General features: G+C 37.9%; 1 protein-coding gene across 13 annotated transcripts in view; it reads left to right on the top strand.

Annotated features, from left to right (window-relative positions):
- MARCHF8 (membrane associated ring-CH-type finger 8) overlaps window positions 1-23,430 on the top strand; it is a 143,815-nt gene that overhangs the window by 65,241 nt on the left and 55,144 nt on the right. The gene's annotated exons all lie outside the window — the stretch shown is intronic.

The raw sequence follows: 23,430 nt of genomic DNA, 5'->3' as shown, positions 1-23,430 counted from the left end.
ACTTTTGTGTGTTTTATGATGGCAAGTATTAACCTTTCATTTCCATGTTTAGAACTCCCTTGAATGTTTCTTGCAGATCTGGTCTAATGATGACAAATTCCCTTAGTGTTTGCTTGTGTGGGAAAACATTTATTTCTGCTTTATGAAGTTTATTCTAGTTGGATATAAAATTTGTGGTTGACTATTTGCTTTTTTCTTTAAGAAGTCTGAGAATAGTACCCCAGTTTCTTCTGGCCTGCAAAGTTTCTGCTGAGAAGTCCACTGTAAGTCTGATGTGACTCTCTTTATAGGTGATTAGGTGCTTTTTTAGGATTTTTCCCTTCACATTGACTTCAGATAGTTTGATGATTATTTTGGTGAAGTCTATCTTGCAATGCATCTACCTGGAGTTCTCTTAATCTCTTGTAGGTGATTGTCTAAATCTGTAGGAAGACTAGGAAAGTTTTCCTTCAATTATTTCCTCAAATAGGTTTTCCAAACTTTTTACTTTTTCTTTTCCCTCAGGAATACCTAGCACTCATAGATTTTCATGTTTTATTTAATCCCATACTTTTTGAGGGCTTTGTTCATTTTTTAAAAATTCTTGTTTCTTTAGTTTGCTCTGACTTTGTTAATGTGAGAGACCTGTCTGCACTCTCTGAGTTTCTTTCTTTTGCCTGGTCCAGTTTATTTTTAAAGCTTTCAACTGTATTTCATAATTTCCTCAATGAATTTTTCATTTTTAGGAGTTCTGTTTTTTCTTTTTAAAGAAAAATCTATTGCTTTGCTAAATTTTCATTAAAATCCTGAATTTTAAAAAATTTCTTTGTGTTGGATTTCAATTTTCTGTTGGATATCATTGAACTTCTTTAAAATCAATTATTTTGAATTATTTATCTGCTGTTACAAAGATCTCATTTTGGTTAGGATCCATTACTAGAGTTAGTGTGATCCTTTGTGGGTGTTGTAACAGTTTTTTCATATGTCCAGAATTATTTGGTTTCTTCTCATCTGGATAAACTATCTTTTTCTTATTTTTGAAATTACTTTTATTTGGACAGGATTCCCCCCCTTGAGGATATGACTATAATTTATGTCGTGTAGGGTCTTCTGACTTTGGTTCTGTGTACTTTCAGATGGCAAAATATTTCCTTGGTTATAGATAGCCTTAGTGGGTTGACTTTCTCAAATGCCAGTTGTAGTAGCAATGTATTGGGTGTATGAGCAGGTTCATAGTCTCCTGCAGAACTAGGGTGGCAGAGGTTTTGATATACTTATTCCTATGCTGTTTGCTTATGTCAGCAAATTTTGTATTGGGTTGTACAATTGGACCTCCAGGCTAATAGGTGGTGCTTGCAGGTAAGAGCAAGCTGAGGTGGCCACAGAAGTGTTTATGCTTGATCTTTTTATTTTTATTTTTTTAAAACTGTGTCTCACTTTTTCACCCAGGCTAAAGTGCAGTCATGCAATCACAGCTCACTGTACCCTTGACCTGGGCTCAAGTGATCCTCCTGCCTCAGCCTTCCGAATCAATGGAACTACAGGCACATGCCACCTTGCCTGGCTAATTTGAAAATTTTTTGCAAAGATGGGGTCTCACTTTGTTGCCCAGGCTGGTCTCAAACTGTTAGCCTCAAGCAATCCTGTGTTGTGGGTCTGCCACCAGGAAGAGTAGGCTCCTCTCAGTGGGAGCAGCTAGGTAGGCATCTGTGGGGGAGGTAGGCAGTTTGTACGGAGTGTGATTTGCTTACATCTCAGTACCACAGCAGCCTGGAGCAGCAGTGATGGTGGCATCATTTGCCCTTTGGGCTGTGTAAAAGTACCTGGCCTTCCCTCTTCCAGCCTGACTTGCTGGCTGATAGCAGCAGCTTCTCAGGGCTCAGAAGCCTGTGTACTCCATGTGAGTTTGAGCAATGCCTCTGTTAGTCTCCAGGTAACTCACTCTGTTAGGCTGGAGACCTGTGAGGGTCAAGGGGGTCTCCCACAGCTAGCATTGCAAAAGTCCATGGTGAGAATATGGAACCCTGGGAGTCTCTCGTCTACCCTTTCCCAGCATCTAGAAGCTTCTTCCATCTCTTAGCAATCCTGACTGAGCACCTGCCTTGCTTCCTTCTCCTTTGTGATCAGTGATTCCTGTTACTTTTCAGTTGAATTCCAGTGTTCTGTTTCAGATTACCTATTTGAAGGGTGAATATCTGCTTGCCGGTTTGGAGCTTTTCGTGGAAGAGGCATATACTAGCTGCATCTAGTTAGCCATCTTGAACCGAGCTTCCAGTTTCTCATATTATTAACATCTTAAAATAGTGTGCTGCATTCATCACAGTTAGTGAACTAATGTGAATACATTTTAGTTTTAAAGTCCGTACTTTATTCAGATTTCCCTACTTTTTAACTTTTTACTTTTTTTGTTCTAGGATCTCGTCTTAGGATGTAGCATATTACATTTTGTTATTGTATCTCCGTAGGCTCCCCTGGGCTATGACAGTTTCTCAGATTTTCCTTGTTTTAGATTACTTTGACAGTTTTGAAGAGTACTGATCAAGTATTTTGTGGAATGTCTTTCTATGGGAATTGTCTGATATTTTTCTCATGACTAGACTAGGGTTATAGGTTTTGGGATGGAAGTCCACAGATACAATGTACCAGTTCATCACAACAAATCAAGTACACTATCAACATGATTTGTGACTGATTTTCTTGACCACCTGGCTGATATGGTGACTCTCAGGTCTCTCCGCTATAAAGTTACTCTTTTTCTCCCCTTTTGTACTTTGTTCTTTGGAAGGAAGTCACTATGCATAGCCCACTTTAAAGAGCGGGGAGTTGTGCTCTCCCTCCTTGAAGGTGGAGTCTCTACATAAATTATCTGGAATTCTTCTACATGTCTGGAACCCAAGTTGTAAGATTGTCCAAAAAACACATTTTTCAACTTTCTGCCCTGTACTCCTTGATAATGAGATCCTGAAAGAAATGATCTGTATCCCAGGATTCCTGAAAGGTGATAGGCAAGAAGGTAATTCAGTGATCAATTTATTTTAAAGTAAGGTACATAGAAAATAAAAGTGGTATTTTATATATTTATAAACAGTCCTATTTTGGCCCTGTTGTCCTACTACTGAGGTTAAAAGGAGATTTTACCATGCAGCATCAGGATGATGGTCATGTAAACACATTTCATATTTGCCCTAAAAATACATGAATGTTGACAGATCATACTGTATTCATTTGTACCTAACATCTTTTGAAAAAATGACCTCACAATGTTCAAGTGATAACAATATTTTTAGACAGAATCACCACACTTTTACTATTAAAAATTATTCTCTTTTCTCTATTAGATAAATTCTTCCCTTTTAAATAATAAAAACCTAATATAAGGAACCTGGAGAAAACCTCTTGAGTTTTAACATTGCAGTATCTCCAGAGCCATATGGGCAAACTCCCAGTTTAATGCTTGAACCTACTCTGTATTGTCATGGCCAGTTTGTTTTTAGGGCACCATTAGGGCATCAGCCCTGATGCTAACCCCCTACTTCCAAAGACAGTTGCTTTGTGTCTTTTTTTTTTTTCCGCTACCAGAGATTTCAGATCCAGTATAAGAATAAACTGTCTATAGCTTTCTCTTACTGACACTTTTACTTTTTGCTTCCAGGAATTGCCAGTCTTATCTGCAGGATAAAAATCCCTTATGTCATGTACTATTAGTTGAGTCTCTCAACATTCTAGTTACTGTCTTTTAGACCATTCCTAGCTTTTTTATAGAAGTATGTTTACATGAAGAGATGAATATGCATCTTTAAAATAAACCTGTTGCAGATTACTGTCTGGTTAGGGATCACCATCTGTGAGATCATTTGTGTGGCTTCTTGAATCATCCATCTACCTTACCTGCAAGGGCCGCAAGAGATTAATATGCTCATACTTGGAAACCAGAATTTCTTTGTCACCTGTTTACCTCTCCTTGGTCCCTGGAGTGATTCTTTCACTTCTGCTTCCAAGCATGTATTTCCTGTTTGGTAATCACAGCTATCACTGAAACCCCTTGGGACTATCTCCTAGTTGGCTCAAACATGTATATAAAGTTGTAGCATGCTTAACATTTAAGAACCAAAGATGACTTCTTTACTAAATGGTCATTTTCTGCTTTGTAAGCTTGTTTTCTTTGAGAATAAAGGTAAGTTTTGATGTTTTTCTAGAGATTAAAAAAGAGCATTCTATTATAAAACATTAAATTCAAGTTGACCCATTTGAACGGCTACATCTACATTTTCTTTTGCATATGTAGATTTTTGAAGCTTAAATGCAGATAAAATTATGTGCAGCTTTGAGGTCCTGCAATTTTAAATATTTTTAGTAAAAAACCAACAATATCAATTCCAGCTATTTTATATATTAGCAGCTTACCTATCTCAGCATAAAACTTGAGAACTGGTAATGGTTTGCTGTTTATTTATTTAGAGTTTAGAGATGGAAGGAATGCACAGAATAACTGTAGTTGACCTCTGTGGATGTTGGTCTAGTGATAGTTTGCTAGTTAAGAGTTCACATAATCTAGGTAAAACCAAGAGTCTTGTCTGGTTATGTGGTAAGTGAAGCATTTGCAGTTGATTTCAGTATGTTGCATATAAGTTGAGTCAAGGTGGTGTATGAATACGCTTGTCTAGGTATCACTGTAGGACTTGATGATTGTAATTTCTTGGTTGTCACTACTGTCTTGTAGCTGTCCTGTGTGAATTGGACAGCTAGGTGGCAGATAATTTTTCAGATTTTCTATCAGTAACTTGAAAATAAGAAAACCACTCAAATATATTTATTTATTTTTCACTCTTTGTTTTTTTTATTTAGTTTAGAGACCGGGTCTCACTCTCACAGGCTGGACTGCAGTGGATGATCATAGCTCACTGCAGCCTTGAACTGCTGGGCTCAAGTGATCCTCCCATCCCAGCCTCCTGAATAGCTGGGACTATAGGCATACGCCATCACGCCTGGCTAAATTTTTTATTTTGAAGAGATGAGATCTTGCTGTGTTGCCAAGACTGGCCTCAAACTCCTGGCCTCCAGCCACCCTCCCACCTTGGCGTCCAAAGTCTTGGGATTATAGGTGTGAACCACCCTACTGGGCCCCTAATTTATTTCTTAATGCAGAGATTGCAGTAAATAATACTACAGTCCTAGTATCCTGTAATCATTGTTAATGGCTTTCGATATGTGATGTTATTGAGATGACTTCCTTATTTTACACATGAATAAAACAGCTCCAAAGATAAATGCCTTATTCATGGTCACCTGACTGTATATTTTTTTCCATATTGTTTTGTTTCCTCTAAAAAAAATGATTGCACATGAATATGGTCTGCACACACATATTTTTTCATTCATCTGTGCATCAAATAGTTTTGTGTTTTTAAGAGACAGGGGTCTCATTCTGTTGCCCAAGTTGAAGTGCGGGGGTGCAATTATAGCTCACTTGGGAGGCCAAGTGTTGGGATTATAGACACGAGCCATCACACCTGGCTTGGAATGTTTCATATCTTCCATACCACTTTTGCATAGGGAATGAACTGTCATCCCTTTCATCCAGTCATCCTAATGCTGAATTTGTGTGTTTTTCATGTTTGTTTCTGAAGAACTCAATTTACCACATTTCAGAAGCCTGTTTTTTTAAAAGCAGAGTAGGGGACTGCTGTTGGATTCACACTGTTCAGGTAATACGTGAACAGCAGTTGAGTTACAGGGACATCTTAATAGCATCTTTTGCCTCAGGGCTTTGGTTTTAAGTTAGGCTTAGGCTGATTAAGGTATAGTGTTTATGTATTACTAGCTATGTACGTAATTAGCACTTCTAAGCAGAGTCATACACCCACATTGGGAAAGATGTGCTCAATTGATTTGTATTACACCCCAGGATTGTTAACCAAGGTGTGTAGATGTCTGTTCCCTGAGAGGAAAGGTCTTTTCACCTAATTAGCAGTGTAACCTTGGGTTCTTACTGAACTTGGAGGAGACTGCTTATTTTCTGGAAAGTGGTGGAGATGAAATGGTTACTTTGTGGTTACTCTCACAGTGTGTCCACTCCCAGGTAGTGTCCTTCTGGCCTCAGTGGCCCTCCCACACCAATCCACTGAGAGTTGTCACGCCAAATCTAACAGTCACAAGGCTAGCATCTTTTACCAACAAAACTTTGATAAAAACTGAAAATATTATTTTGTAAAATTAATATGAAGAGTTTTTTGGGGGAAATTTGAACTTTGAACTGCTGGCTTTGAAAAGTTGTTTATCATTAAAAACAGAAAAATGTGGGAGGACTATTTTAGATTATAAAAAACTAAAAAGACAACCAGTGTAATATGTGTACCTTGATGGAACCTGTTAGAAAACATAAATAACTGTAAGTTGTGTTTTTTGGACAACTGGGAAAGCTGAATATTTTCTATATATTAGTTGATAATGATAGAATTATGGTTAATTTTATGCATCAGAATATGTGTATCAGAAAAGGAAAAACTAAATGGGCAAATTTTATAACAGTTGATGCTTCTAGGTGAAGGACAGACAGGTATTCATTATACTATTCTTTTAGCTTTTCTGTAGATTTAAAGTTTTTCAAATCAAAAGTTTTGGGAAATAAAAGAATATGCTTGCCAAATATGAGCTGAAGAAAGAGTTGCAGTAGACAATAGTAAACAGCAAATTATATGAAACAATTTAAAGGCCAATGGGCAAGTTATCTCACACTTCCTAGGTATTCATATAATTTTAAATCTGATTCTAAATTTTTTGTTATCTTATGTAAACACTGGTTTGCGCCATGTCTGGGAGGCACAGGCAGACTTTTCAAAAGGAGCAGAAGCATGGGCAGTTTTAAGGAATCCATTTTCAGATCTTTACTTTCCGCATACACTTGAGCCTAAAACTGTTCACGCACCCACATTTCTGAGCAGCGAGTTTTCCACTCTGAAGAAGGAAAGGCCCCTACATTTTACTATGTCCCTTAATTTTACTGCGCTGCATTGTCCTAGGGAATAAAAATCAGGTCATCAAACGAAGGAATACTTGGAATTATTGGTTTTGGGTAATCTTTTTACTGATTAATCAAATCATGATATACCTGCCTAGGCAATTTATCTTTTCCTGTCTTATTCAATAGGCTTCAAAACAAAGATATTTGGGCACATTCTGGATTCAGATATATTGTAGGTAGATTGATAAAAGTGACTTCATTCCCCATCAATTGTTCTTCAATGAAGAACTTTTGGGGGAAAGACCCTTAAAAGCAAAGCAGAATGAGTTTCAAGTGATGAAAATAGTTTTCTAAAAAATGTAACGTAATTAAAGATAAGTTGATTTTTTTTTAGCTGTTCACAGGTTTAGTTGCTAGGATGGGTAATTAGAAAGCAATATACCTTTGAACAGCAACTTTTCAAGATATTACAGATAACAAAGTTAAAAATATGTGATTTTTGTGATTTCTTGCATTTGAAATGTGTATCATTCAACAAAGTAGTTAGTGCTTTTTATCAAATCATATGAAATATTCCAATTATATTTAATCCTCATAAAATATTTTGTATTTCTATCTCCTAATAAAAAATGTAATTATATTCTTGCTGTCAGACTGATTTGTTTTTAGAAGTACAGTAATTGCAGCAGGTTTTAAGCTCACATTGGTATTTGCTTCATGCCCCCTCGTGTAGCGGAATGGAATTTGTAGGCTAGGTAAGTGCTTAGAACATAACAAAAGCGCCTGATGGAGTCCCCCAGAAATCTGGTGACTAGCCCAGGCCAGAATTGTACTTGTCACCTATTTTAGACCCTTGTCCAATTCTAACTCTCAAGACTGACTTTGCTTTGCCCTGAACCACACATACCTTTATACAATTTATCCTGGCCAGCACTACTTCAGCATTGATTTTTTTTTTCCCCAGTATGAAAGGAACTTAATTTGATATTATTTAGCTTAAATGATGCTATATACTATGTCAAATATTCACAGATGGCTTAAATGCTTAAGAATGTTTATTACTGTGAATACTGTTTTTTACTGTATTTAAGTAGGCCAACATACAGTATTTATAAATTGCCTCTATAACTCATATTTATGGATTAAAATTTTTTTATTTCCAATAATGGCTAACACTTACATATCATTTACTGTGAGCCAGGCACTGTCCCAAGAACTTCCCGTATGTTAACTCACTAAATGGAATCCTCACTGCAACCCTTTGAAGTAGGCATTACTGTTGTTGTCATGATCACTTTATGGATTGATTTGGAAGCTGAGAATCAAAAAGGTTGGGTATGTGGTAACTGATGGAGGTGGGATTTGAGTCTTGGGTCACTGTTGCTGAGTTTGCGTAGTTCTCATCACCTGGGCAGTGAGTGGTGTACTCCAGGTGCTGTTGTCCTCCTCAGGTGAAGGAGAGCTGCTGCTCTTATTTGTTCATGACATTCCCTCTGAGTCACCTGGGCTAGAAACTAGGGAGCTCCCTTTGCTGTCTTTGCTCTTAACGTCCCACTCATCAATAAGTTTTACTGATTCCACCTCTGAAATGTTTTCTTTGTCCGTCCTTCCTCTCTGCCCTGGTGCTACTGCCCTATTTCAGGCAGCTGTGTAGGTCAGGGGTTGGCAAATCATAGCCCATGGTCCAAATCCAGCCACTGCTGTTTTTTATGACTTGCCAGCTAAAAATGGTTTTTACATTTTTAAATGGTTGGAAAAAAGTCAAGAGATTAATATTTTATGATACATGAAAATGATATGAAGTCAAAATTTCAGTTTTCATAAATACAGTTTTATTGGAATAGAGCCATGCTCATTTCCTTGTGACTACTTTTGTCTGACAATGGCAGAATTGAGTAGTGTAATAGAGAATATGACTTTCAAAGCATAAAATATTTACTCTCTGGCTCTTTGCAGAAAAAGTTTGCTGACCCTTGGTCTAGATTATTGCAGTAGTCTACTTACTGACTTCCCAAACCTTCCCTTATGTCTCCTTCCTTTCTGTTCTCATTTTGGTTGGATGGGTGGTAGTGGGAGGATATGAGAAACTAACATCTATATCTCTGATATGGTGTTTATTTGATTTTGCCACGTAGTCATACCTGTTAGTTGTTTATATGTTTCTTTCATGTAATAGAGTAAGAACTCCTTATTGTACGGATATCTTATTCATGAACAAAGGGATGGTATCCACATGATACCCATGCTTGATTGAAGATTTATTCAATCCTTTATGAATGGCACTTTAAATTTTTACTCACATATTTTATATTTTCATTGTAAGAGCAGATCAAAAAAGACAGCAGTTGGTAAAATCTGTCAGAAGTTTTTTTGTGTGTGCAGACACCCTTCCAGCATATCTTTGAGAACTTTTACAGTGGTGGGATCCTTGTTACTTATTTTGTAACACTGACAAAAGAAGTGTTACGAAGGTGTTACTAGGTTCTCTGACAAGTACAGTGTTTTAAAAGCTAAGCCATTTTGATTAGTATATAACACATGCTTTATTAGAACCATTCTGGCCTAGATATAACACATGCTTTATTAGAACCATTCTGGCCTAGAGCAATGATAGGATACTGGTAGCTTTGGGAGTGCTCTTGAAAGTTACAAGAGGGCTCTAGAACCATACCAGTGTCCAAGGGTTATAGTTTGCTGCTAAACTGAGATCAGCAGGATTGGCATTACAGAGATAATGTGGAAACGGATTTCCATTCCGCAGGACACTCCCTTGGGCAATCTGTTAGGAGTTGAGGAAGTCCCAATATTCTGGAAGGACCAAACAGATATACAGTAAAGGCCAGAGCAAACTGGATGTCTCGTCTAGAGTATTAGGCAATGTTTGAGGAGGCAGGTTTTGAAGATCATGGAAAGCAAAAGTTCTTCAGGTCAGAGTCTTTAGAGCAGTGGTCTAGGCAGGGAAAATCCGTGAATGAGTGAACTGCAGGCAGGTAGGTTGTTGATACTTTCCTACTGCCTCAAGGACATACCGTTGTTGTCTTAAGAGTTCTGAGGTCTTGATTGTAATGTCAGCAGTGCGAGAATACACACGTCATCAAGCTGCAAACTGCATTCTGTGTCATCGGAGCTCTCTTTTCTGTATTGATGTGGCACTGTGATCATAGAATCACAGATATTTGGGGGGCTGTCCAACTTTAGTGCAGAGTTCTTCTGAAGGTTGGAAGGACTTGCCTGATAATCATCACCTTGGTTTCATTGGTAATTCTTATGAAAGCCTGCCCCTCTAGTCATCAGGCCTCTTACCTCAGACAATCAAGAGCAACCAGAATTCTTTATGAGACACCTGGGATATGATGTGCGCTCATCACCTTTTGTATTAGCTGCCAGGAAGGCTAGTCTCTGGGAGAAGTACCTGATAATGCAAAAAAATTAAGTTTTAACTTAAAATATTCAAGAAACATAGATTGTTAAGATCATGATTATCTTAAAATTGGAGGGTTACTTTATCACTTATAATTAATATTGCCTAGCAGTCCCTTATGTTTGTTTGCCATTTGTCATGAAAAAACATTGCAAATCCTTGCACATGTTATATATTTAAGGTTTGTTCACCCAGACATCAGTCTGCTAAGGAGGACATGGAGAATATAGACTTTCATTAAGGTATACAAGAAAATGTTAAGGGCACTGTATTCCAGAGTCTTTTTTTCTGAAGTTTTAGTAACAGCAGTTATAAGCCCTTATGTTAGGCTGTCTTGTTGCTGTAAAGAAATACCTGAGACTGGTTAATTCATAAAGAAGAGGTTTAATTGCCTCATGGTTCTGTAGGCTGTACAGGAAGCATGACACTGGCATCTATTCAGCTTCTGGTGAGGCCTTGGGCTGCTTACAGAAGACAGAGGGAGAGTGTTGTCTCACATGGTGAGAGCAGGAGCAAGAGGTCGGGGGAGGTGCCACACATTCTTAAATGACCAGATCTCCTGAGAAATCACTGTATCATGAGGACAGCACCAAGGGGATGGTGCTAAAAACCATTCGTGAGGGATCAGCCCGCATGATCCAATCACGTCCCACCAGGCCACACCTCCAACATTGGGAATTAGATTTCAACATGAGATTTGGTAGAGACAAATATCCAAACTATTATATGAGCCCTTTTTATAGAAGAGGTTCTCCTTTTACATTATATTCATATTACTATTCTTGGGATGGGTAATGGAAGGAAGCCCTAAAACATCTGTAGAACTGTTCATGTGTATAGTCCATAAGAAAAGTTTTTAATAACTTGGTTAAGTGCTAGTAGATTCACAACTCTACTGTCAACTAGCTGATACTCCAGGGAAATTTGGTGTCTATGTTTTGACTTGTTCATGTTGTACTACTCACCACTGTTGCCACCATTGTGCCAAACCGTCCTTTTAATTTGCTTTTACAAGCCAGTGTTCCCATACATACTGCAGGCCAAAAAGGATGAGCCTGGCTGTAATAAGGAGATACATATATATATCTTAGCAGAGTGAATAGATTTAGCTGCCTTGGCAGGTGACTGGAGAGCTGTCTGGGAGTGTTGAAACAGCTGGGGCTGCCATCTTATAGGATTGAGGCTTTGGATTGGGTTGGACTAAATGATCTTTATGTCACTGTTAATTCTGTGGATTTTTTTAAGCACTCTTGGCCACACTTGATTTTTTTTTTTTTTTTTTTGAGACAAAGTCTCGTTCTGTTACCCAGGCTGGAGCGCAGTGGAGCGATCTCAGTTCATTGCAACCTCCGCCTCCCAGGTTCAAGCGATTCTCCTGTGTCAGCTTCCTAAGTAGCGGGATTACAGGCGTGCGCCACCATGCCCAGCTAATTTTTGTAATTTTAGTAGAAATGGGGTTTCACTATGTTGGCCAGGCTGGTCTTGAACTCCTGACCTCAGGTGATCCACCCTCCTTGGCCCCCCAAAGTGCTGGGATTACAGGCCTGAGCCACCGTGCCTGGCCCACACTTGATTCTTAATCAGTTTGAGCTAGGCACGATGGCTCACACCTATAATCCTACCATTTTGAGAGGCCGAGGTAGGAAGATCCCTTGAGGCCAGGAGTTTGAGACCAGCCTGGGCAACATAGCAATACCTTGTCTCTACAAAAAATAATTAGCAAAGTGAAACACACTGGATATCACTGTTTTAGTGATCTCCTGTGTCTAGGCAGGGAAGGAAGTAGAGAAGACAAGAAGAATAGTGATCAACCTTAGAGCTGATTATCTTCAGGAAACTGGGAGTTAGCAGAATGCAGGGCAGAAGAGAACATCAAGGAAATAAGTCTCTTTAGAGAACAGGAAGTGGAAGAAGGGACACATTGTGAGCCTCAGGTGATAGGCCCTCTTATCCTCTCATTCATGGGATGGAATAGGGGAGTGGGTGGTCAGGATTTGGAGTAAAAGGAATGTCACTTCAAAAGGGGAAGAGAACAACTTGGGCTAGACACTTTCTGGTGGACGTGAAATCTCGTAAGACATTGAGGGGATTACAGAATGTTGAGGAAAAGGATATCCCTGAGAGAAGAGAGCAGAGTTAGGGCTTTCAATAGAGACTGGTTCCTTTGTCTCTTTACCACACTCCATGAACTGCCCTCTCCCCAGCACGCCTGCAGAAAGCTGCTTGAATGCGGCACCAGCTCCCAATAGCTGGAAGAGGAAGGGTTCCCCTAGACAACACAGCGTCACACACACACAAGCCAGATCCAATGTCCTTGTGAAGTGGAAGGCAATGGAGGGGACATGGTGAGGCCTCTGTACACACGTCAGGATAGTGAAAGGCTCAGTGTGTGTGGAAGGTTGCAGAGTCTGTTCTGGAAGAAATCATGATTTCCCTGCAAAAAAGGAAAAGAATTCCCAACTACTGTGGAATAGTATAGTAGAAACTAGAAGTTTATAAAACAAGTTCAGAAGTGATAAAATAACAGAAGGATGTGAAAAGGGAAAATACAAGGCCAAGAAAACACTTAGGGAACTTATTTGTTGCAGAAGAAATAAATTAGAAGCAGCGAGGAACAGAATACTCATGGCTGAAAAATTACCTTACTGACAGCAGAAGCTTGAGATGTTTACAGTGAGTTCAGAAGAAAAACACTGCAGCAGTGAGAAAAAAGGACGGCTATGAGAAACAGGTGGAGAACATTACAGGTGATTGGACTGCCTACAGGTGCAGCTGAGATGATACCATTATGGGCCTTCCCTTCTCTGGTTGAAGTTTGTCTTGGAATGATGATTTTAAGTTGCAGAAAATTGACTTCTTTAGATATGATTCATTTGGAAATATGTAAGCTTGGACAAATTGGTGAAAATGAATATTCATGTACTTCCTAGAAGAATACCAATGAGACCAACGATTTATTTATAGCCTGAGACCAGGAAAATTCCCCCTTGAAGTGGTTCCTGGCATTGATACGCAGAGCTCCCCTCCCCCACCCTGTGATGATCGTCTGCAGGAACTGATCTTTTGCTAAATGTAAATACTGACCTGCTGATCGCAGGGCAAGCATTTTGCTGCTCTTTCTGCATCCAGAACTCATTATGTAGGGTGGATTTTATGGAGAAAAAAATTTTTGTTTCGTTCTGTCAGACATCTGTGGTTAATCATTTACCTTTTCTACATTAAAAAAAATATTACAAGTAAGTCTGGGTGGCAGGTTAGCATACAGGAAGAGCAAACAGATCCTGTAACATTTACTGTCATTGACGGGAAACTGAACTTTCATTCCTTGTATGGCACCAAGTAAGTCTTAGAATCTTTACATTGCAGATTGCTATGGAGAGACTATGGGCAGAGGCGAAATTGGTTGCTGGAATGGACTTGTCATGAATTATTCATTCACTTCCTCGTTCCTTGAAAATCAGCTGGAGGAAGTAGTCCAGTTTGATGGCAGGAGTGGTATGCTGAGGGCTTCAGCAAGCCCTCACAAGTCCAGCTGTGACAGCCAGCCATGTGCCGCTGCTGGCAGCTGTAGGGTGGCAGCTGCTGTGCAGGCAGCACCCGTCCCCTGGTGTCAAGCACAGGGACCATGCTGTGGGGAAGCGCTGCACTGAGCACACACCAATGCATTCTTGTTGGAAAATGAAGCTTCAGGTAGGAGACGTGCCCTGTCAGCTGTGCCTGGTTTCTCACTGATTCAGGGATGCCATTAGGCTTTATGGAACAGATGTGTAGAACCTGGAGTTGCTCAAGGATGCCTCACTCTTGAGGTTCCCAGCCAGAAAAACTTAACAGTTTAATTTTAATTTCATTTTCAAAGATATGCTTTGTTTCTAACAAAACTGTTTCTTGAAATTGCGAAAAGTATTCTTAAGCCAGTAAGCATTTAAATATATAAATTATAGCATTTTAAAATGTATCATCTTATTCTTGATGTAAATTTTTTTTTCATTGATATAATATTGCACACTTAAATTATGGAGTTATGGCTTTGAAAAACCCCGAGAAAGACAACTGAGTTCATAATTAGAATGAACACAGCTTCAGGCTCTATTGCTGTTTTCTAGAGGAAGTATTGTTTTCAGAAGCCACTCCAATTCTTTCTGCTGGAGCATTCATTCTGGGAAGATCTTTTAGCTTCTCATAGGATGGAAAAATGCATAGAAGACAGAACAAAAGGTCTTTGTTCTGTTTGGTGGTATTATTTCTCATGTGTGTGTATAAGCCAGACATGTAATTTCATTTGGCAGATCCGTTCCAGTGTTGCCACTTGCTCCCTCTGTCTGATTTTGTGTGGATGCCGTCTCTGTTAACTTTGCTGAGGCTATGAGATGTTCTTGAGCTGTGGGGACATGCAAATAGTAAAGATGAAAAGAGCCAGAGTATTAAGGAATCCAGGCCAAATTGAATATACTGTTTCGTCAGTAAATATATCATTTATAGTTTTAAAAATCTAACAAACATGCCCTGAACACATAAGCTCTGAGCTCTGAGATAACCAGAGAAAATGGACAGTCTCTTTCTACACTGTTTTCATAAGCTCCACAACAGCAGGGATCTTTGTTTTATTCACTCACCATTCCCAGGGGCTGGACGTGTACTTTGGCTCATAGTAGGTGGTTAATAAATGTGTTCCTGAATGAGTACATTCTGCACTAAAGACCATTAACTATCTTTCTAGAAAGGTTACTTGCTAATATAGCACTGTATGAAGTAGTTGCAGTGTTATAATTTCTATAATTTTTACAGCAAATGAATTCTGACTTGTATTGACAGATTATTTCAAGGTTTTTGTGTATTTATTGGATACATTATTTTAAAATGGCAGAAATTTATCTGTTCATTTTACTAATGTATAATGTATAAGATTTTTAAAGAGTCAGCAGTGAATGCAAAGACCTTTGTTTTCAGCAAACCATTATTTCATATTCAGAAAATGAAAATGAAAAATACTTAATGGAGAAGGCATTTGAAAAAGATTGTATTCTTTAGTACATTACTAAAAGATTATGATTCTAATCATATGTTATCTGTAACTTTTAAAAAGCATTTATCAGTCTATATCAGAAAGGCTTGGGGAACTACAAATCCATTTATTCATAACTTTGGGGGTGAATTTTCAGCTACAGTGTGTAGTGCTAAGCAGGGCAACATATTTCCCATAGACATGTAACTCTCAGAGAAACCAAAGGGGTCATCTTCATTAACTACTCCCCTCCTCCTTCCACTTCCATGTAGTCCACTTTATAGGGAGAAAGCTGAAATCCAGAGACTCTAGATGAATGGCCTAGAACAAATGGGTGGCTGTTATGGTCTTGTGCTTGGTTGTCTCATATTTTCTAGTTACTTGTTACTTTGTTATTGCCACAATAATGTTTAAAAAAGAAAGCAGTGGTGGAAACAGATAATCACATTACTATAAATTTGGATTATACTATTATACTGAAGACAAATATTGATGCAGTTTGACATTACTTTAAATAAATTACCTTAGTTTGTTGAAATATAGTTTTATAAGAAGTAGATTTTCCTGTCTTAACTTCTGTGATGTAATTGCTTTTTTCCTGAGTTAAAATTGCAGTGACTCAAATATGTACTAAATTTTATTTCAAAATTGAACTTGTAAAAACTTGCCATTTTTGTTATTCCTTAAGACGACTTGACTTTTGCTTTTATATTTGAGATAGATGTAGATTATGTCATAATTTTCCTGAATCCATTTTAGTAACTGTATTAGTCTGCTTGGGCTGCCATAAGAAAGTACCACAGACTGCATGGCTTAAATAATGGAATTCATTTTCTCAAAGTTCTGGAGGTAGGAAAGTCCAAGATCAGGGTCTGGCAATGTGCAGTTTCTGGGGGGCGCTTCTCTTGCTGGCCTGCAGACAGCTGCCTTCTCTCTATGTCCTCACATGGCCTTCTCTCTGTGCACAAGCTAAAAGCATCTGCAAGCTGAATAATTCTAGTTTCCAATCTCCTGATGTTAGAATTTGTTTAAAAATTTGAGAGACTGTACTGCTCTCTCCCATTCCGTCTTCTCCCTAGCCTACGCTTCAAGTCAGGCATGTATGAGATGTTTAGTCTTCTTTCCCCAGAATCAGTTACAGGTGATGTTCAGCTGGGCACAGCAAGAGTGTTAAAAGTTCCTTAAAGTTCTTAAGTTTACTGTGCTGCACGTTTTCTTTAGGAATTTCAGATTGGATTTTTTAAAGCCTCTTGTTACTAGTGATCTTAAGGCTAGGAAGCCATACCAATAACTCTGTATCAGATCTCACCTGTTTTATTTATAAGAATTCCTCATTTCTTGAGGTCCCTAAAATATCCTAAGACTCCTGGGCCTCCCAGGAAGTGGTTTTTCTTACTCATTTGCAAGGCTGGGAACTCTGTAAGCCAGTTTTTCCAAAGAAGGCTTTGTAAGCATGATTCTGTAAAGTCAATCTTGGTTCCTTAGTTCCAGAACACTTTCCTTAAAAGTGTTTAGTCATATTTGATTGAATGAGCATCATTTTCAAATGTGAGTTTAGTTGCAAAACCCGTATTTCGACTTAAGTCCTAGTAAAAAGGAGGAGAGATTCTTATTTAATCTATGCAAATAACTTTATTGCCCTGAAAATAGATATTTATTAAGTTTCTGAACTTTGGAGGGCTCAGGCAGGGAGAATAAGATGTTTACAAGTGTTTCATTTCAGTATACAAAAGCACAGTCTACTCAATTATGAGTTATAGATAGCTTTAAGAAGAAAGAGAAAAGGCTTCGTTATATGTCTGGAAAATACATTTGAACAGTATCAACAATATTCCAGACAAAAACTACAGTCATCCCTCATTAGCTCATTCAGCCATATCTACTTAATTTTTGTTCCACTGGATGTGGGGTTAGTAGTATTATCAACCAATTGGCTTCCTCATAAAAGTCCTGGAATTTCTAACTTAGGCCACTGGTATGGTCTGAAAGTTGTTTAAGCAATGTCATTAGAAGCCTGTACCTGGCATAGTCCTTTTCCATGGGTTCTGATTCCTTCTAGCCTGTAGCTGATTGAAAAGGCTCTGAGGGAAGCATCAGAGTAAAACAGCAACAAATAGGTGGCTGTGGATAAAAACACTTAAAATGGCTGCAGTTAATTTTTTACTGATCATTTTCAAAAAATAAAGGATCTGATGAGAGTTTATTTCGAGAAAAATGTAACTGACACTGGTTTCTGCGACATGCAAGACAAGATAATAAAGTCAATCAAAAAATTTTAGGCAATTTAAAATGTAATAATGAACTCTATAAAGGATGTAATAAACGTTATATCTGATTTATAAAAGCAGATGAGCATAAACTTTACAGAGAAATGAATCTTGAAATATAGCAATAATCCTAGATATTATGTACCAATAATGTATCCAGAATATCAAGTGAAAAGATCTAGTAAGTCTGGAGTAGGTCCTAAGCTTCTGTATATTAATGAAACTCCATCTCCGTAGTAAATTATGTGAATCCCTAATTGAAAACCCCTGGCCCAGAAGATGATGCATTCACGTTTAAAAAGTGAAGTTGTAACCAAGTTAACATTTTAAAACATAAGACTGATAACAGCTTTACAGTGCAGAGTGTCAGGGCTTTGATAAATAGACACTAATCATGACAGTGAAAGCATTGACAAATCTCTTCTGATTTGCTAATTCCTCCCATGCAATTTCATCAATAATAACAAACACAATTATTTCCAGTACCTTTTTTTTTTTTTTTTTAACTGTGAAAGAATAAATTTTTGTCATCTTTCATGGGCCCTTTTAGAAATCTCAGAGTTTTAGGCTCAAAAGTATCTCAAATTTATTTTATTTTACATTTAGGATTTGAATTTGTAAAGACATAAATGAAAAGTTATCAGGCGATTTCAACACTTAGGAATCAGATCACAGGTGCCTGAGAAATACTTGCCTACTCATTTCAAAGTGACATCCAAATATTTGAAAATAAACTGAAGGTTACATGATTATAAAGCATTTGACTCTTTCATAAGTGAGAAATATTTAATCAAGGACATCGTACAATCAATGTGAAAAGCACCGAAAACTATTTTGGTAAAACACAGAATCTTTGTTATGTAGACAGCAGATATCTTACAATCTCTTACTAAGGGCGGATCAATAATCGAAGAAAATTTTCTAATTTCTTTCTTTTTTTTTTTTTTGAGACGGAGTCTTGCTGTGTCACCCAGGCTGGAGTGCAGTGGCCTGATCTCAGCTCACTGCAAGCTCTGCCTCCCAGGTTTACGCCATTCTCCTGCCTCAGCCTCCCGAGTAGCTGGGACTACAGGCACCCGCCACCTTGCCTGGCTAGTTTTATTTTTTATTTTTATTTTTTGTATTTTTTAGTAGAGACTGGGTTTCACCGTGGAACATTTTCTAATTTCAACTGAGAAAACCAAACTCCAGTTTTGTATCAGTGTAATATTTGATACTACAGGAACTACAAGCACTTTTATAAAATCTTAGGAATTAGCCCATCAGAACTGAGCTAATTTTGGCCAAGGCAACTAAAATCATCTTTTCTCAAATCTTCTACAACTTTCTCTATCAATTTAAGTTTTGTCCTTCACAGCTGATGTAGTTTCGATATTTGTGCCCTCCAAATTTCATATTGAAATGTTATCCCCAGTGTTGGAGGTAGGGCCTGCTGAGAGGGGTTTGGGTCATAGAGGCGGATCCCTCATGAATGGCTTAATGCCCTCTGGGTAATGCATGAATTCTCACTTAGTTGCTGTGAGATCAGATTGTTAAGAAGAGCCTGACACCTCCTTACTTGCTCTCTTGACCTTTCGTCCTTCCTCTCACCTTGTAATCTCTGTTTTCCTTAAGATCACTGGTAACAAGAGGTACATCCTGTACCATGAATGGGAAGCTTTTTGAGTGTCTCTCCAGAGGCAGATCCTGGCACCATTCTTCTTGTATAGCCTGCAGAACCATGAGCCAAATAATCCTCTTTTCTTTATAAATTACCCAGCCTGAGGTATTCCTTTCTAGTAATGCAAACAGACTGAGACAACCCTCTTTCTCATTCTGGAACAACCAACCCTTTTGTTTTAGGACAAAACTATTTTTTTTCCCCTTAATAAACAAAACCTATTGTACTACCTTACACATAGTGTTGTACCTGCCTGCCACCATTGTTCTAGTAGTCTCATTCACATGTTATTGATAACTTTTAGCCAAAGTAACTTCTATTACACAGAGAAAACTAGGGAATGGATAAGTGTGAGCTGTTGCATGTCACTGTTTTAGCAAACTGGCAGAGCTAACATCCAGAGCTAACACAACTTTAACTGTGTGTGTACACTTTCATTGTGTACAAGTCTCAGAGTGGCAAACATGAACACATTTAACTGATTAAAAAAGCCAAAGACATAGCCTCTTTGTAGCATATAACAATAAGAAACAAGTGTATTTGTGAGATCTCTGAGCCCAGGCCTGCACGTATGCATCCAGATCGCCTGAAGCAACTGACGAATCACAAAAGAAGTGAAAAATTTCCACTACCTACCCAAATCCTATAAAACTGCCCCATGCCTAACTCCCTTTGCTGGCTCTCTTTTTAGACTCAGCCCATCTGCACCCAGGTGATTAAAAAGCTTTATTGCTCACACAAAGCCTGTTTGGTGGTCTCTTCACATGGACGCACGTGACAATATTAACTTAAATTTATGCTTAGTTGTAAATGTCTCAGCATTCAGTCTTACTTAGAAATGATCTTGGTATTGAGTGCATATTCATTAGTTAATTCAAATTAATACCAGTTCAAGTTTTTAAGTTTCGTAAAGATCTTGGAAATTTGTCTTCAAGCTGATATATTGCAAGACATAATTACTGTTGAAATACAAGGTCATCAGAATAATGATTTTGTTTGGTTGAACACAAATTTGCCTTTTCCATAATCTTAAACATTAAGTAGAAGTAATGCTAGTTTATTCAATCAGTAAACCTGTATAGGTTTGTGAATGACATACTCAAATAGAATAAAAATCTATGCTTATACTTAATATTGATAAATCAGTAAAGATACAACTGTTTGTATTAAACTGTAAATATTAAACTGGTCCCATTTCCAAAGATTTGCTTTTTTTATGTGAACTTGATTTCTTAACACAGCTCAATAATTGGTTTCTTGAAAGTGTTAGATCTTCAACTTCCTTATTTTCTGGGAAATTTAGGAATATTCTGTTTATATATGTCCTTGTTTACCTCTATGAGTAAATCAGAATATATTACTTTAAGAGATTTCATAATGTAATAGATTTTATAATCTAATTTGTTAATCCCATTCTGAGGTAGAAAATTATTGCACCTTCACGCAATGAAAGACAGCAGCCTTTCTGAATTACACAGACATGCAGATGCAGAAAGAGTTTATGACTTCAATTCTGAAATTTCAACTCTGGGGCCATGGCAAATACAGAATTAGAAAACTCATCAGTCCGTGTCAAAGAGCTGCTCTCTTCCCAGTGAGCATGAATTCTTAATTGATTCGTGGTGAGAACAAATAGACAAACAGAAAAAACTAACAAACCAGACTATAGTTGCTCACCCATTAACCCATTCACAAAGATTAGAGATTTTTATATAATGGCCAGACCATAAAACCAAATCCCCATTGGGAAATAATCTGTTGGAGGTCCCAAATTTCACAGCCATGTGGTTTGAATAGGATAGAATCACCTGCAGCTCTAGGAGATGTCTCTAATTGGCCTGAAGCAATTAATGTTATCCTGTTCTTCAAGCAGTCACTGTGGGAAAAAGTAGGGGTAGAATGTTGCTGGGAAACAGAAGTTTTCTGGCTCAAACAGAAACTAGATCACATCTGGCAATTAATTATAAGCCTGTGGTATTGATTAAAAACAAATAAACGGATAGCAACTTAACTGTAACAGAATTTGGCGATAGCAACTGGGTAGTTGGAAGTAACACACCATAATATGTGAAATTGGCTTCATAGATATAAGTGAAGTCAGGCAGTTTCTTGCCACAGGGATTGTTTTAGGATAGTGTCTACCCCTAGGACTGGGACTGGGGACCCAATCCTACTGAAAGTCAATGCTGAGAAGTTCAGTGCTCTTCAGGGGAAGGTAAAGGAGAGAATAGTGTTGGAAACTCTGATTTGTGATATGGAGAAACTGAGCCATGGAGGGAGCCATCAAGGCAGGTCTTGATCCTGGGCTGTGAAGTAGGCAATCCTTGTTTCTTCTTCAGGAGTAGCTGTATTAATAATATGTCTTAGTTTTTGAACAGTGAGATCTTGATGAAAGGCAAGAAGGCGTAAGTGCTCAATTGTATATATAACAGCTCAAAAGCAATGAAACAAAATGTATGTCTCTTATAAAAGTAGAAATGCAGAATGTAGAGCCACCTTTGTAGAATGTCAGAATTGTTAGTGATCTCTGGCCACTCAGTATAAGCCCCTACTCAAGATGAAGAGGGACACAGTAAGTGCTAAAAGTGACAGTATTTTCACCAAATTGGCATATTTTTCTTTTAAACATGCCAGATACATGAACATGAATCTTGACATCCTTAACTATGATTATAGCCATTAGTATCCTCTTTAAATTTAGGAAACACCATCTAGAAAGAAAATTGGCTATATTTATTCACCATGTTTACAGTATAAGAATGAAATTCATACTATATGGTGTTTTGTTGTTAGATTCTGAGTGTCCATTTACTTGAATTTCCAATATCCAGTGCTAGCTTTGTGCTAATGGCTTGTAATTAGATAGCTGGTGTCCTGTATTGATTAGCTTATATAGAAAACACACTGGAGTTATTTACTCAAGGTGTATAGCACAGTGTTTTATATATCATAGGTTATTTTTTGGAGTTTAGTTTCTTTTTGAGACGGAGTTTTGCTCTTGTTGCCCAGGCTGGAGTGCAATGGTGCGATCTCGGCTCACCGCAACCTCTGCCTCCTGGGTTCAAGCGATTCTCCTGTCTCAGCCTCCCAAGTAGCTTGGATTACAGGCATGTGCCACATTGCCCCCTAATTTTGTATTTTTAGTAGACAGGGGGTTTCTACATGTTGGTCAGGCTGGTCTTGAACTCCCAACCTTAGGTGATCTGCCCGCCTTGGCCTCCCAAAGTGCTGGCATTACAGGCGTGAGCCACTGTGCCAGGCCAGATCTTAGTATTTTTCAGACGTTGAGATACAGCTTTCATACCATTAAATCACCCTTTTAAAGTGCCCAATTAGTAGATTTTTAGTGTATTCATAAGTTTGTACAGCTGCCACCACTGTGCTAGTCCAGAACATTTTCATCACCCCGAAATGAAACCCTCTATCCATTAGCAGTTACTCCCCCATTTTCCCATCCACGCAATCCTTGGCAACTGCGAATTTACTTTTTGTCTTTGTGGATTTGCCTATTTTGGACGTTTTATATAGATGGAATCATAAAATATATGATCTTTTGCTACTGGCTTCTTTCACATAGCATAGTGTTTTCAAGGTTCATTCATATTATATGTATCAGTACTTATATCCTTTTAATGACTGACTGATATTCCATTGTATGGATAATACCACATTTTGTCTCTCCGTTTATGTGTTGATGGACGTTTGAGTTGTTTCTACCTTTTGGATATTTTTATTTGTGTTTGCTTGGTATATATTTTCCCATTCCTTTATTTTATACTACCTATATCAGTGAAGTGAGTTTCCTATAGATAACATATAATTGGTTGTTTTTTAAAAAGTCAGTTCTCCACATTTGTGTCTTGTAATTGCAGTGTTTATGTACACTTAATTGCTATGTTTATCTATTTGGAGTTTGACTGTCTCTTTGCTTTTTTAAAAATGAGTTACAAAATACATCTCAGAGTCTATTTAGAATCAATATTTTGCTACTTCAATTGCAGTGTAGAAACTTTAATCTAATATGGAAAATATACCACAACTTTCACTTTCCCCCTTTCTGTTATAGTTATCTTACATTCTACATTGCATACTTTCAAAGCCCCTCATAGGATGTATTATTATTATTATTATTATTATTAT

This window comes from Macaca thibetana, chromosome 9 (genome assembly GCF_024542745.1).
Source record: "Macaca thibetana thibetana isolate TM-01 chromosome 9, ASM2454274v1, whole genome shotgun sequence".
In the NCBI taxonomy this organism is placed as follows: Eukaryota; Metazoa; Chordata; class Mammalia; order Primates; family Cercopithecidae; genus Macaca; species Macaca thibetana.
Note: the sequence above shows the minus strand (reverse complement) of the source record. Positions and strands in the feature narration are given on the sequence as shown.